Source organism: Colobus angolensis, unplaced genomic scaffold (assembly GCF_000951035.1).
Source record: "Colobus angolensis palliatus isolate OR3802 unplaced genomic scaffold, Cang.pa_1.0 Scaffold145, whole genome shotgun sequence".
Taxonomy (NCBI): Eukaryota; Metazoa; Chordata; class Mammalia; order Primates; family Cercopithecidae; genus Colobus; species Colobus angolensis.
In genome coordinates, this window is record NW_012114544.1 from 2,585,023 (window position 1) to 2,600,211 (window position 15,189).

A 15,189-nucleotide genomic window follows, 5' to 3' on the forward strand; every position below is an offset into this window, starting at 1 on the left:
CCATTATTGTCTCTAGTCCTGCTCAGTCAACAGAAGTAGGATATATATACATCCATATTTATTTGTACATCTATCCGTAAGTATACATATTAAAAATTATGCATTTATACCTCTGATTCCAACCCCACACTGCTGGTTTCATTCTAGCTTTTCTCTTCTTTGTTGCTTCTTTTGCTGATAGTGAGAAACTAACTCATTATATTTACTTAAGTTTTGATCCTAGTATATACACAAACTAGTTTTGGAATAATCAGCCTACATTAGCCTAGAATACAGAATTTGGGTACAATTTTTTTTTTGGTCATTAGTCTTACAGTATTCATGCAAAATACTGTTTTCCAAAGATATTTAGATTAGCTCTTTCTTCACCAGTCTCTTCACTTTGATTATGTTAGTTATTTGTGATATAGTTAGGTTCATTTGTCACTATTTATCTTCCATTTGAGGTTCCCATCACATCCTGGTTTATTTTTAATTATTTATTTTGTGTGTGTGTGTGAACCATTACCATGGTTCTAAGAATCAGAACTGTGAAAAAAAGTATTCTCAGAGAAGCATTGCTTCCTCATTCAGCCTTGTCCTATTATTCTTTCCACCCTATTCTCACTCACCCTCTCTAGGTAACCAATCTCATTAACTTCTGGTTTATCTTTCCTGTATTTCTTTTGTATTTGTACAAATGAGCAGATATGTGTATAATTTCTTACACTCCTTTTATGCACAAAGGTTAGCACTATAGATACTCTTTTTTACTTTGCTTTTTTGTAAAAACAAAAAATAATAACAGTATATGCTGGAAATCACAGACATTTTCCACATTCCTTTTTACTGCTTCATAGTGCTCCATTGTATGAAGGTAACTTCATTTATCCAACAACTGTTCTTTGTATAATAATTTTGGTTGCTTCCAATTTTTTTGCAATTACAAACAATGCTGCAATGACTAACCTTGGACATACGTGTGTGTGTGTGTGTGTGTGTGTGTACAATTGGGGGTGTATCTGCAGGATAGATTCCTAGAAGTGAGATTGCAGGCCCAAAAGATAAGTGTGTATGTAGTTTTGTTAGGTTTTGCCAAAATTCCCTCCGGAAAGCTTCTACCAGTTTGCATTGCATGAAATTATCTGTTTTCTTATAGTCTCCCGACAGAATATGTCCTCACACTTTTTTATTTTTTCTGATATAAGAAGTACAACATGGTATCACAGTATTGTTTTGATTTTATTTCTGTAATTATGGGTGAATTTGAACGTTTTAACCTTTTAAAAAAATTTCTGTTCATGTATTTTGCCTTCTTGCTATGAGGTTTTTGTCCTTTGTCCCATAACACTGATATATTTTCTCCCAGTTTGTCTGTTGTCATTTGACTCTATTTATTCTTGATATGTAATCTTAAGGACATTTTTTGTAGTCACATTTTTATTTTTTAAAATTTTATTGCTTCTGGATTTTGAATTATAGTTAGAAAGTCTTTCTCATAGCTAGGTTGAAAAGGAATCCCCCCGTGCTTTTTTCTAGGATTTTTATGGTTCCTTTCCTTTTTTTCTATTTAGATTCCTAATCCTCTTGGAGCACATTTTTGTTTATGGTGTAAGTTACAGATCTAATTTTATCTTTTTTCCCCAGTGGATGCCCAATTGTTTGAGCACCGTTTATTATAACAAAGTCCATCTTTGAGGTCAGGTGCAGTGGCTCACACGTGTAATCTCAGCATTTTGGGAGGCCAAGGTTTAAGGATTGCCTGAGTCGAGGAGTTCAAGACCAGCCTGGGCAACATGGTGAAACCCCGTCTCTACTAAAAATACAAAAATTGGGTGGGTGTCATGGTGCAGGCCTGTAATCCTAGCTACTCAGGAGGTGGAGCTACAAGAATCGCTTGAACCTGGGAGGCAGAGGTTTCAGTGAGCTGAGATGGTGCCACTGAACTCCAGCCTGGGCAACAGAGTGATATTCTGTCTCAAAATAAAAAAATTAAAAATAAATAAAATAAAATAAAATAAAGTCCATCTTTGTACCAGTCATTTGAGATCCCACCTTTATCACATATTACATTTCCAGATGAACTTGTGTCTATTTCTAAGCTTTCTATTCTATTCCACTGGTCTATTTGTCTATTCTTGTACTAGCACCATGCTTTTAATTATAGAGAATTTATAGTATGTTTTAATGACTGATATATGACTCATCCCTCAAACTGATTTTTCTTTTGAGTGTGTCTTGGCTATTGTTACATGTTTGTTTTTCTATATAAACTATAATATTAGCTTATCTAACTTCATGAAGAAGCTTGTTGGTATTTTCATTGAGATTGTCCTAAATATATAAATTAATTTAGGGAGAGCTGACATATTTATAATATTGAGTTGCATTGTCCAAGAACAGAAGATGTCTTTCCATTTGTTCAAGTCTACCTGTCTATTCTTGATACTTCATGTCTTTCAAAAATGATTCTTGTCTATTCTTGACTCTTTCCATATGCATTAGAATTAACTTGGCAAGTTCTGTTAAAAACTTGTTGATTGAAATTGCATTAAATTTATAGATTAACTTGATAATAACTAAGATCTTTATGATTTCAAACTTTCTAATTCATGAATAAATATATATCTTCATTTATTTCACTTTTCTTTTAGTCTTACAATATATTTTTATAATTTTCCTTCACAGAGTCGTGTATATCTATTGTTAGATTATTCCTAGGTCCTTATTTGCATTTGTTTTTTGTTGTTGCTGTTGTAAATGGAATCTATTTTAAAATTACATTTTCCTAATTGTTTGTGGCTGATGTATAAGAATATTTTTTATATATGCATGTTGATATTTTAATCCATCAGCATTGCTGAACTCACATCATCTACGAATAATTACAGTCCTGTTTCTTTCTTCCCAATCCTTTACTCCTTTTATGCCTTGTCTTATTGTACTGTTTAATATCCTCTACAACAAAATTAACCAGAGGTGATTATAATGGGTATTCATCCTTTGTTCAGAACTTAAACAGGAGTATTTCTGAATTTCATCATGGAGTATAATATTTGCTGTACAGTTTTGGTTGATAACCTTTATTAGTTTAAGAAAGTTCCCTTCTTTTTTTGTTAGCTATCAGTTTAATCATGAAAAGGTTATTGAAGTCTACAAAATATTTGTTCATGTATTGAAATGTGTATATATTTTCTCTATATAAAGTTGTGTTTTAAAATAATTAACAATATATTATAATTGTATGTTATTAATAATTTTAAATATATTAATAAATATTAATGTAATTAAATACAATGCTGGAATCCATTTACTAATATTTTATTTAAAGTTTTTTGTATTTGCTTGGGAATGTGATTGACCTTTCAATTTTGTCTGTCTGTTAGAATCAAGGTATATCTGCCTCATGAAAGGTATGTGTTTGTTTTTCCTTTCTATTCTCTGAAAGATTTTTGGATTATCTATTTCTTTAGCATATGGTAGAACAATCCTAAAAAACTTATGGGCTGGTGTTTTTAATGGGTAGATTTTAATTACTGATTCAGTTTCTTCGATTGTTCAATAGTTTATTCAGATTTTCTGTTTCTTTTTTGAGTTAGTTTTGCTTCTACATTTGTTTTGAAGAAATTACCTGTTTTACGTATTTTCTAATTAATTTGTAATATAGTTGTTCAAAGTGTTATTTTATGAATGTTAAATGTCCACTATATTTGTAACTATGTCTTCTTTTGTTCACAGCACCTTTTTTTTTTGTCTGAGTCCCACTCTGTCACCCATGCTGGAGAGCAGTGGTGCGATCTCGGCTCACTGCAAACTCCACCTCCTGGGTTCAAGTGATTCTCTTGCCTCAGCCTCCTGAGTAGCTGTTCACAGAACCTTTTATTCTTACTCTTCATTAAAAATCTTGCTAAAAGTTTGTCAATTTTCCACAAAACAAATTTAGGATTGTGATACTTTCTATTGTTTCATTGTCTTTAGTTTATTAATTTTCAGTCATATCTTTATCATTTTCTTTTTTTTTTTTTTTTTTTTTGAGACGGAGTCTCGCTCTGTCGCCCAGGCTGGAGTGCAGTGGCCCGATCTCAGCTCACTGTAAGCTCCGCCTCCCGGGTTCACGCCATTCTCCTGCCTCAGCCTCCCGAGTAGCTGGGACTACAGGCACCCGCCACCTCGCCCGGCTAGTTTTTTGTATTTTTGGTAGAGACGGTGTTTCACCGTGTTAGCCAGGATGGTCTCGATCTCCTGACCTCCTGATCCGCCCGTCTCGGCCTCCCAAAGTGCTGGGATTACAGGCTTGAGCCACCACGCCCGGCCTCTTTATCATTTTCTTCCCTCTATTCAACTTGCCTATCACAGATAGGTTTTTTTTTCCTTCTAATTTCTTGGGTTGTATGTTCAGTTCATTAATTTTCAACTCATTTATGTCAAATGCCTGTATTTAAGACAATGAATTTTCCTTTAACTGTAACGATAGCTGCACCTCACACATTTTTACAAATAGTTTTAGTTATAACTCAGTACTAAATATTTTTTAATGTCTGTTATCATTTATTTCCTGTTTGATTAATGATTTACCTAAAAACATTTTCAAAAACTTATTGCCATAAATTTATTCAGTCTTTTTATTTGGCTAATAGCTTGAAATGAAGTTGAATAAGACCTTGCCTAGAGAAAAAGCATGTTTTTAAATCCCCAAATTTATAGAGTTCTTTTTGCTTTTTAAAAGATTATTGATTTATAACTTAATAGCATTATGGTTGATGACTTGGTGCATATGATATCAGTTCTTTGCTATGTGTTGAGATGTGCTTTGTGGCCTAAAATGTAGTCAGTTTCTGCGAATGTACAATGTGCACTTAAACAAAACATACATTCTCTTTTTGTTAGGTGCGGAAATCCATATATGTCAATTTATATAAGTGGTTATAATCCTTTTAATGCCATCACATATATAGAAAATTCTAGTATTTGTACAGCACAGTAGCATAAGTTGGAGTTTATTTGAAAATGTCTTGCAGGACTTACTAAAATATTTATTGTACCTTTTAAAATTTTATATAATTATAAGGAAAAATAAGTATTAGATAAGATATTGTTAAATTTTTGTAAGCCTAAATAAAACATTTTCAGAATTTTACTTGAGAAACTTGAGTTTGCTTTCTTGAACATAACTATTTTAATCAGATTTTATGTTTGAAATAGCTATAGATCATTCCTGATTAAGATGTTTTAATAATGACCTTTTCTAATCTCTTCAAATTCATGGTGTTGAAAACCCAATGAAAATATTTGTCCAGATAAATTACCAAAATAATTTTACAACGTTTTAAAAACAAGTCAAACTGTTGATATTATATAGGAAGCATCTAAAGCTCTTCCTTAATTTCACTAAAAAAAAGTAATTTGAAATTTCTTGTGATAGGGCATGGTAGCTCTGTAACGTGCCCACTTGGCTAGTTGGACTGTGTCTCCCAGAAGCCCTTTCCCTATGTTTTTTTCAGTCAGGATGGGCTTCAGCAGGCATTTTTGCATGAGATTTGGAGGGTAGAAGTGAAGCAGAAGCCATTCTGTTTTGTATGCTGGGAAGGTTTTAGCAGGGGTGTTTTAAGGCTCACATGTGTTGCTTTATCTGTCGGCTCATCTCATTTGCTTAGGGTAGCATCTGGGCCTGGAACTGCTGCACCTTCCCCTGAATCTTCCTTTGGCTTCTCCAATTCCTGAGCCAAGTGTGTGTTTATGTGTTTAGCTCTGGGACAAAGGGCATTAGCATCTCCTGCAGGACACTCACTTCATCAAGGCTGGAGACAGCAAGAACTGACACTGGTTGCAGGCCATCCTTGTAGGTTACATCTTGGCCTTAATCTCTCCTATTTATATGCACCTTGCCTGCTCTTGGGTTTCAAATACAGCACTAGACACAAAAATAATAGTTTAATAGAAACTGTTCAACCATGGCAAAGCGCGGTGGCTCATGCCTGTAATCTCAGCGCTTTTGGAGGCCGAAGTAGGTGGATCTTGACCGAGGTGGTCAAGAGTTCAAGACCAGCCTGGCTAACATGGGGAAACCCCATCTCTTTACTAAAAATACAAAAAATTAGCTGGGCCTGGTGGTGGGCGCCTATAGTCCCAGCTACTCAGGAGGCTGAGGCAAGATAATCGCTTGAACCTCGGAGGCAGAGGTTGCAGTGAGCAGAGTTCGCACTATTGCACTCTATTTAGCCTGGGGAACAAGAGCAAAAGTCCGTCTCAAAAAAAAAAAGAGAGAGACTGTTTAATCAGCTTCCACAGTTGCATAAGGTGAAATCCTTGTCTATCTATCTATCTATCTATCATCTATTAATCATCTATCTTTTTCTCTAGCTGTCTATTTGGATGTTGGCCATCTTATCCCCAAAATGTTCTTCTTCTCTGTCTGAACCCTGACTTATACATAGGACAAATAAATTTCAAATCCAAATAAAATTTCACATACCAAGTATTTTAAAATTCTAGTGAAATTTTACTGTGAAAATCTACTATTAGAACAGTTACCGCTAGCTTGCAGGCAATTCAAATGCATATTAGTCACAAACAGACAAAAGCATCAATGGTGGATTAAAGACAACTTCAAATTCTTTGATATTTCTCCCATTTAGAGGTGGGGTCTACTTTCCCTTTTCTTGAATCTAGGCTGGCCTGTGACTGCTTTGGCTAATTGAACAGGGAAGAGTGATGCTGTGCTGTTTCCAGGCCTGTTCTTTAAAAGGACTTGGAAGCTTCTGCCTTGGCCTCTTGGTGCCTGAGTTGCTGTACAAGAATCTGACTACCTTGTTGGAGAGACCTTGTGGAGAAGACTTGACCTTATATGTAGAGGTAGAGGAGCCCTGGTTAGTCCGGCCATCTAGCCATCCTGTCAAAATAGCAGGTATGTGAGAAAAGCTGTCTTGATTCCTCCAGCCCAGCCCAGCCACCAACTGAATAATACCAAGTATATGTACCTCAAGTGGAGCAAAAGAACTGCTCAGCTAAGTCCTGCCCAACGTCTCAATGACTCAGAAGATAATGAGAGATAATGAAATCATTGTTGTTTTAAGCCACTGTGTTTTGAGGTAGTTTATTACACAGCAATGGATAACAGAACATTATTTAATATATACATATGTAAAGACAGGTATTTGGGACCAGTGCCTGCATTAGCACTTACCAGGAGTCCCCTTTCCCCATCTCTCCACCCCATGCTGCAGTTTGGGTTGTATTCCTTTCTCCTTAGTCACCTGGAGCATCCATTCCCCAGGAGCTCCACGAGCCCTTTGGACTCAGAGAGCAGGGGTTTGCCCTGCAGTGCCTGCTGAAGTACATCTCCAGGAAGTAGAGCACCTTGGCCATGCACAGTGCATCTGGCAGAGCAGTGAGGGCCTCATTTTGCTCATTGCACTCAAGAGCTCCAGGGATGTGGGGTCCCCTGTCAGACCTTACTCTGCTCCATCCTCTCTACAAGGAGCCTTGGATAAGGCTTTTAACATCCTGGAGGCTCCAGGCAGCCAGGCCCTGCCAGACTGCCCTGAGGGCCAAAGGGATTAATATCTCACAGCACATCTGTAAGTGATTCTTGGCATTCCAGGGAGTCTGGCACAACTGTGAGCAGCTCTGAATTAAATCAAGCTTCTTAATTTGTGCAGCTCAATTTTTTTTTTTTTTTTTTTTGAAACGGAGTCTCGCTCTGTCGCCCAGGCTGGAGTGCAGTGGCGTGATCTTGGCTCACTGCAAGCTCCACCTCCCAGGTTCACACCATTCTCCCGCCTCAGTCGCTCGAGTAGCTGGGACTACAGGCGCCCGCCACCACGCCCGGCTAATTTTTTGTATTTTTAGTAGAGATGGGGTTTCACTGTGGTCTCAATTGCCTGACCTTGTGATCAGCCTGCCTTGGCCTCCCAAAGTGCTGGAATTATAGGCATGAGCCACGGCGCCCGGCCAGCTCAAATTTTTAAAATTCTTACTAATTTTTTATTTGCTAGATCACCCCCTTTCTGTCTTGTCTTTTATTATCTATTTAATCCTATCCTTTTTTTGAAACCCTAACTTAGTCATTATTGTTGTGCTAATCAGCTACCTTTGCTTTCAGACATTTCCTGCCCTTGTCTTACTCTATTCTGTATTACAGCCAACCACATTTCCAGGCTCCCTTGTCCTCTGCTATCTAGGTGAGTTTTGTCAGTGGAAGACATTGGTGGATGGTTGGATGCTTTTTCTAGCATCTCTGGTGGTGTCTGTGTCTCCTCCATGACTTCAGCTCCCACTGGGTGTCACTCACTTCGTGGTTTTAGTGCTTGCCCAATGGTCTGGCTTCTGAGCCCTGCTTCTGCAGCCCAGGGAGAGTAGCAGCAGCCTGCTGTTTCAGTGTCTGGGTTGCCACTCTATTCCTGTTTGACTTCTCTGTGCTTCCATGACCCATGTAAGTCATTAAATTCCCTCTGTCAGAAAGACTTAGGTTCCTGTTTCATGACTGGATGCTGACTGATAATGTTATTACCATTGTAACTATTATCATTGTTATTGTTTCTATTATTTTATACTGTCAATACCTGTTTAAATTTACCCAGGTGTTTTCAAATTACTTTGATCACCTTGCATTTTGCATTCCACTTCTTTACTTTTGGTTAAAGTTTTCTTCTTTTTGCAACATATCCTTAGTATTTATTTCTGTAAGGGTGAGTGTTTTAGATAACTTACAGATTCAAAATTTTAAAATATGACTTTTTGTCATTTACTTAAGATCTGCATGCAAGAAGAAATGAAAAAGATGAACAGGTAGAGGCAAGGACTACCTACCACAACTCAGGTCAACATTAATTTTATGATTTAATTAATTCCATAAATTCTCTTTTCTATATGAATACAAGGTTCCTCCCTCCCTGTACTCACACATCTACCTCTTCTAGAAGTTGCCTTGGTATCCACAAAGAAGTTGAGGTGGTCCAGTACTCATAAGCCAACAAACTTCAAAGGAGAGTCAAATGTACATTTTCAAAACAAGAGTATTGAAGAGTTGAAATAAACACACGAAAAGAGATTCAAATGTACATCTTAAAAGGAGGAGGAGATTCTTTGAAGAAGTAGGGGAATGTGATGTTGAAAGTCTCTGAAGAGGTTATGATAGTAGTTTAAGGGAGTAGAACATTAAAACATTTTTGTCTGTTCAATCTTAGTTTTTAAAAATGATAGCATAGAGTTTGGCCAATTACGGAGGGGCAGATTTCATCATTATCAATGAGCAGTAAGCTTCCTTGGTCTTTTATTTGGGAAGTGTATTTATTTTACTTTCACTTTTGAATGAGACTTAGCTGATGCAGTGGACTGAATTGTGTTCTTCCAGAGTTTGTATGTTGAAGCTCTAATGGCAAATGTGACAGTATTTGGAGACAGGGCCTTTAAAGAGGTAATTAAGGTTAACTTAAGGTCATAAGGATAGGGACTAACCCAATATCACTGTCCTTATAAGAAGAGAAACCTGGCCGGCACCGTGGCTCACGCCTGTAATCCCAGCACTTTGGGAGGCCGAGGCGGGCGGATCACGAGATCAGGAGATCCAGAACGTCCTGGCTAACACGGTGAAACCCCGTCTCTACTAAAAATACAAAAAATTGGACGGGCGTGCTGGTGGGCGCCTATAGTCCCAGCTGCTGGGGAGGCTGAGGCGGGAGAATGGCATGGGCACGGGAGGCGGAGCTTGCAGTGAGCCGAGATCGCACCACTGCACTCCAGCCTGGGCGACAGAGAGAGACTCTGTCTTAAAAAAAAGAAAAAACAAAAAAGAGACACCCGGGATGCGTTTGCACAGAGAAAAGGCCACAGGAAGACACTGCAAGAAGAGGGTGCTCTGCAAGTCAAAGAGAAACCAAACCTAACACTTTGATCTTTGACTTCTGGGCTCCATAACTGTGAAAAATAAGCTTCTGTTGTTTAAGCCACCTAGTTTGAGGTATTTTGTTATGGCAGCCCTAGAAAACTAAATACAGCTGGGTATAGAACTCTAGGTTGATGATTTTGCTTTTATAGTATTTTTATAGTATTTTGAGATGTGTGTCTTTGAAGTTCTGGAGTTGCATTATATTGTGGCTTGCTTTGGATTTGTTTCGTTGAAGCTTTATTTATCCTTCCTGGAATTCATTACAATTTTTGAACTTCAGGATTCAAGTGTTTTAATCATGGATGAAAACATTTCAACCATTATCTCTTCAAGTATTGCCCCTGTCTTATTTTCCTCTATTTCGCATTCTTGGAATTAAATCTGTTGGTCCTCCTCATTCCATCTTCCATGTCCCTTAAGCTTCCATGTTTTCCAGATCTTTATATCTCTGTGCCTATTGAGTAATGTCCTAAAATCTGTTTTCCAGTTTATAAATTCTCTTGCTGTATCTACTCATTTAAGTTTTTAATTTCCTTGACATATACCTATGTGAACGGGTGGGTTTTTACTTAGACTACCTTTTCATGTAGAATATGTTGACTACCTTTTCATGTAGAACATAGCTTCTATGCAAGGTTCTCAATTCCAATTTCCTGCCCACTTGGGCCAAATGCTTACTTCATGTTTCTACATGAGCATGAAATCCCAAGCCCTTGGGTGAACGGAATCAATAATCACCGGTCCGGCACGGTGACTCACGCCTGTAATCTCAGCACTTTGGGAGGCTGAGACCAGCCTGGCCAACATGGTGAAATCTTGTGTCTACTAAAAATACAAAAAAAAAAAAAAAAAAGTAAATACATAAAATTAGCCCAGCGTGGTGGCATGCGCCTGTAATCCCAGCTACTTGCGAGGCTGAGGCAAGAGAACCGCTTGAACCCAGCAGGTGGAGGTTGCAGTGAGCCGAGATCGCCCCACTGCACTCCAACGTGGGTGAGAAAGCGAGACTCCATCTCAAAAAAAAAACAATAAATAATAATAATCACCCCTCCATCTCCATAGCACAGCTACGTCATGAACTGACACCTTGAAACTTTGTTCTGTTTTCAATTATCTCTTGGTTTCTGGTGCCTGGGCATTTGTTTTTCTTTCTTGAGAGCTTAAGCATGAATATAAAACATTTCAAATTTTATATTTTATCCAGCATTTCTAGTTTTTTAATAGGGAGATTTATCTTACTCTCCCATTTTATTAAAACAGAAAGTCTTGAGTAACATTTTAATACTGAGAAAAAAAGTCTCATTATTAGTTTTAGAAAAAGTGAGACAATCTGTGCTGTTCTAGAACCAAGACAAAGTTCTAGAAGATTCTCTCTTGATCCTTAAACAGCATAGAAAAACCAGGTAAGTTGACTATGTTCATGTTTAGGTGTATGATGGCCAATGGATCCAAAACCTATCCTATATCTACATCTTGGTGGCCACATTAATCTGACATCTGACAGCAAGAGTAATGATTGGGTTCACTGGAAATCTTTGTGAAGTACAAGTGAAGTCCTTGTGAAGTCAGAGTGAGTGTCAGAACTTTGAGTTCTAGTCGTGGCTCTAGACTGATTCAAAAGGTCAGGTCCTAATCAATTTACTCATTAACTTACAATCATAATTAATTAGATTTTATTAATACTAGAATGAAAGAATTGTCCAGCACCTACTAAGCCAAATCCTAGTGATATGGAGAAGCTGATAAAAGTTGCTGCTCTCAAAGAACACAGTTCAGTAATAGGAGATGGACTTGGAATCATCTATCCTACAAGTGAAATTTTGATGGATTTTTGTTGAGGTGCAAAGGATGGAGCGGTCAGTTGAATCTTGCAGGGGGAACTATAATCAGAAAGTTCCAAGAGTAGTAAATGAGAATTCTGGAGGCCTAAGTTCTTGCAATCAGATTTGTGGAAGAATATTTAAGGTGTGCAGGCTCCTCCATGAGTAGCCCCAATGCCTTGGGTGGAATGGATATAAAGATACAGACTTTTTGCATCCTTCCCAGGATATCAGGAGGCTTAGAGCAATATCTGCAAAATGTTGGCAATTGCTGAAACGCAGCCCTACAGCATCCATGGGATCTTGCCCTTCTTCAACCATTCAGTAAATAGCACTCAGTAGAGATTCTGGCTGAGGATACTTGTTTTCAAAACAACAGCCCTGAGCCAACCTTCTTAAGTAGTTCCATATGCTTTTATGGAGAGTTTATGGATTGTGGCCTTTGGAATTCTTTTGTTTATCACTGGGAATTCAAGTCCTGAAAGCTGCTAACTAACCATGAGGTCCGCTGGTTATACAAGCTGTTGGACCTCTTAAAGACTTTGACATAAGGACCACTTTCTGTGAAATAAGAATTAGTGGTTTAAAAAGAGTGTACTTAACAGTATCATGTAAGTATCAGTTTCTGTATGTCATTACTAGCCAGGGTTTTTTTTTAAAAACTGGACTGTGCTGCCTTGTGTGTACATTTAAATGAGGCCCTTAAAGGGAAATCTGAGCAATGTCTTCAAACAAAGACTTATAATCAGAGGGGTCTTTTTTTTAAAAAATGAATAACTATCTTCAGCAGACCTAAAACCAGGATGGAAAGGTGGGTACTTCCCCACCTGGGCCCCAAAGCAGGGCCCTTCAAAATACTGAAGGTCCAGCATTCCCCAGGCAATTCTTCCTCCATCTCTGTCCTCCCCACCCTTGCAGTGATATTCTTTTACCCTTTACCAATCTAATGCCAAACACATGTAGGTTCTATCCTGTTTCCAGGAAAGAGGTTTCCATGAATTGCCTCATCAGCCTTACTAATAGCTACAATATATGGAGCACTTTGTGCCCAGCACTCGATTCCTTTTATACTTGATGTCTTTTCATCCTTTCTTCACAATAGCCCCATGAGGTGGGTGCTATAATTATTTCTCATTTTACAGATAAGGAAACCAAAGCTCAAAGAGTCTGAGCAATTTGCTTAAAGTTACTTAACAGCTATATTAGCCTACTACTTATAATTCGACTACCTGTGTCCAAGGCTACATAAATTCAGGTCGCCCGACTCAAAGCTCTTATTCAACATGCTAGCCTCCTTCTCACTCTCTCATAGGAAAGATCTATATGTTTCTTTTGAGATCTAGCTTGATCTCTAAGTCTCCATTCTAGCTTGGAAGAACTATGGTTCTTCTCCAATGTCAGTTGTGTTGCTGTTCATGCTGTTTTCATGTAAAACAACGTAAGAAAGAGGCTGATAATCTCCCTCCATGAAACAGTTCTTCACACTTTTAAAATCATCCATGGCTGATCATAAATGCTTCTCCAGAGAGTGAACGGTCATGGCTGGCGAGGAAAGGGTAACACTCTGCAAAGGCGGATGTGAGACCTGGCAGCTCTGCCTGTGTACATATAGCTTAGGGCTGACAAGTGAGTCAGCAGAAGTGAGCAGACAATACTGCATTGAGTTTTAACATGATGAGTCAGCCTTGCTATCTGGCCAGCTTCAGTGCAGCCCCCTGAAGTTTTAACAGAATATTAATTGCCTTTTCACTTCCCGTTCCACACAGCTGGGTGGGATTGCTACCAGCCACACTGTTGAGAAGTTACACATTTTAGCCCAGCCTAGAAAGGTTTCCTGTGGTGGGTGAAATGACAACATGCACAAAGGTCAAACTCCAGATGTGGGAATCTGACCTTTCCTCCTCTCAGGGAAAACATTGCCTCATTATAATCTCAAAAGATTTTTGTACAGGTTTAAGGCTAGAGTCTACTGAAAGATCCAAACTCCTCTAACATAGAGGATGCCAGCCTGTTTCATGTAAATTTATCCAATACTTTGAGGCCACCTACAAAATTCCTGAGCCAAGGGACCAGAGGATATAGGTGAATGTTTAGGCATTTCTGAAGCAGGGAGCTAGACCTAGAAGTTGCTGCTTTCTCCTAGAAGTTGGAAGGCATTTCAAAATGAGGAATGAGTTGTTTCTGGATTGATGCCTTCACTGGCTAGAAATGCCAGTGGGCGGTGGGAAGAGTACATGGCAGGATGATAAGGAGTTTCACATTAAGTCATTCATTTATTCATCTGTGTATTCATTTTATAAAAATTCATATCAGATTTGCAAAATTCACTCACAATATACTCAGAGATGATAAAAAAATGTAACTTAATTCTTTTTATTAACTGGTGGAATATTTCTCTCAAATTTCCACCACTGGACCCCAGAGTGGGAATTAAATTTTAGCCCAATCTCATAAACTTAGTTCCAATGTAATTATCCAGATTGAGCTAAAAGTTCCTTTTCATCTTTCAGGTTTCCTCTCCACACCTCTACTCCTATGCAATTTGACCTCTGAGTATGCAGCTGGTGATAGATGGAAACCCTTGTTCATAAACTTTGTGGCACTGTTGGCAGGATGAGGGGACTTCTGGATCCTCACTGGTCACTGTGGCAGAGTGGCTGGTGTTGTCTGCTCCCTAGACAGGAACCCACTGAAGAATCTGACATTTTTTGACATGCTGGCATTCACTGTTACAACTCATCACCATCCCAGCCATCAATCCAGGCCATGGGGTCTATGTCCATGGTGGGAAGGAGGAGGAGGAAGCTGGCTTTGTTCTGACCTTGGGCTTCTGCTGCTCCACCAGTACTTTCTGTGGGGGAAATAGGTAATGAAATGGCTGTTCAGAGGAGAAGATGTGTCAGTAAACTTTTGCTATAGTGATGCTGCAAAACAAACCATCAGTGACTTTCAGTGGCACATAGCAATAAACATTTATTTAGCTCAGGGATTGATAATCTTTTTTTTTGAAAAGGGCCAAATAGTAAATATTTTAGATGTTTCAGCCCATACAGTCTCTGAACTGTGGCCTTGTAGCACAATAGTAGCCTTAGATGCTATGCAAATGGAGGAGCATGACTGTGTTCCAATAAAACTTTATTTATGGACACTAAAATTGGAATTTCATGGAATTTTTATATGTTAAGAAATATTACTCTTTGATTTTTTTCAACCACGAAGTTGAATGGTCTGTGAGTTTTTTTCACAAGTCATACAAAAACAGATGGTGGGCCAGACTTGGCCCATGGTCATAGTTGGCTGAACCTTGATTTAGCTCATGAATCTGTTCTGGGTTGGGCTAGGCTGCTCTGCGCTGCACTCATCTGCAGTCAGCTGTGAGTTGGCTAGGCAGCTCTGCTGGTGGTGCCAGGGCTTATTCACATGTATGGGGATTGTTTGCCATTGGCTGATCCACAGTAGCCTTGGCTGGGATGGCTGCGGCACATCGGCTCTGCCGTGTGAGTA

General features: G+C 38.5%; 1 long non-coding RNA gene across 1 annotated transcript in view; it reads left to right on the forward strand.

The window, feature by feature from the left end:
* LOC105507193 overlaps positions 1 to 14,903 on the forward strand; it is an 85,402-nt gene extending 70,499 nt beyond the window's left edge. Inside the window, exons 7-9 of the long non-coding RNA XR_001001054.1 lie at positions 6,649 to 6,883; positions 11,294 to 11,435; positions 14,196 to 14,903. This is a non-coding gene — a long non-coding RNA (uncharacterized LOC105507193). The remainder of the gene's footprint in view (positions 1 to 6,648; positions 6,884 to 11,293; positions 11,436 to 14,195) is intronic.
* Positions 14,904 to 15,189: the final 286 nt, after the last annotated feature.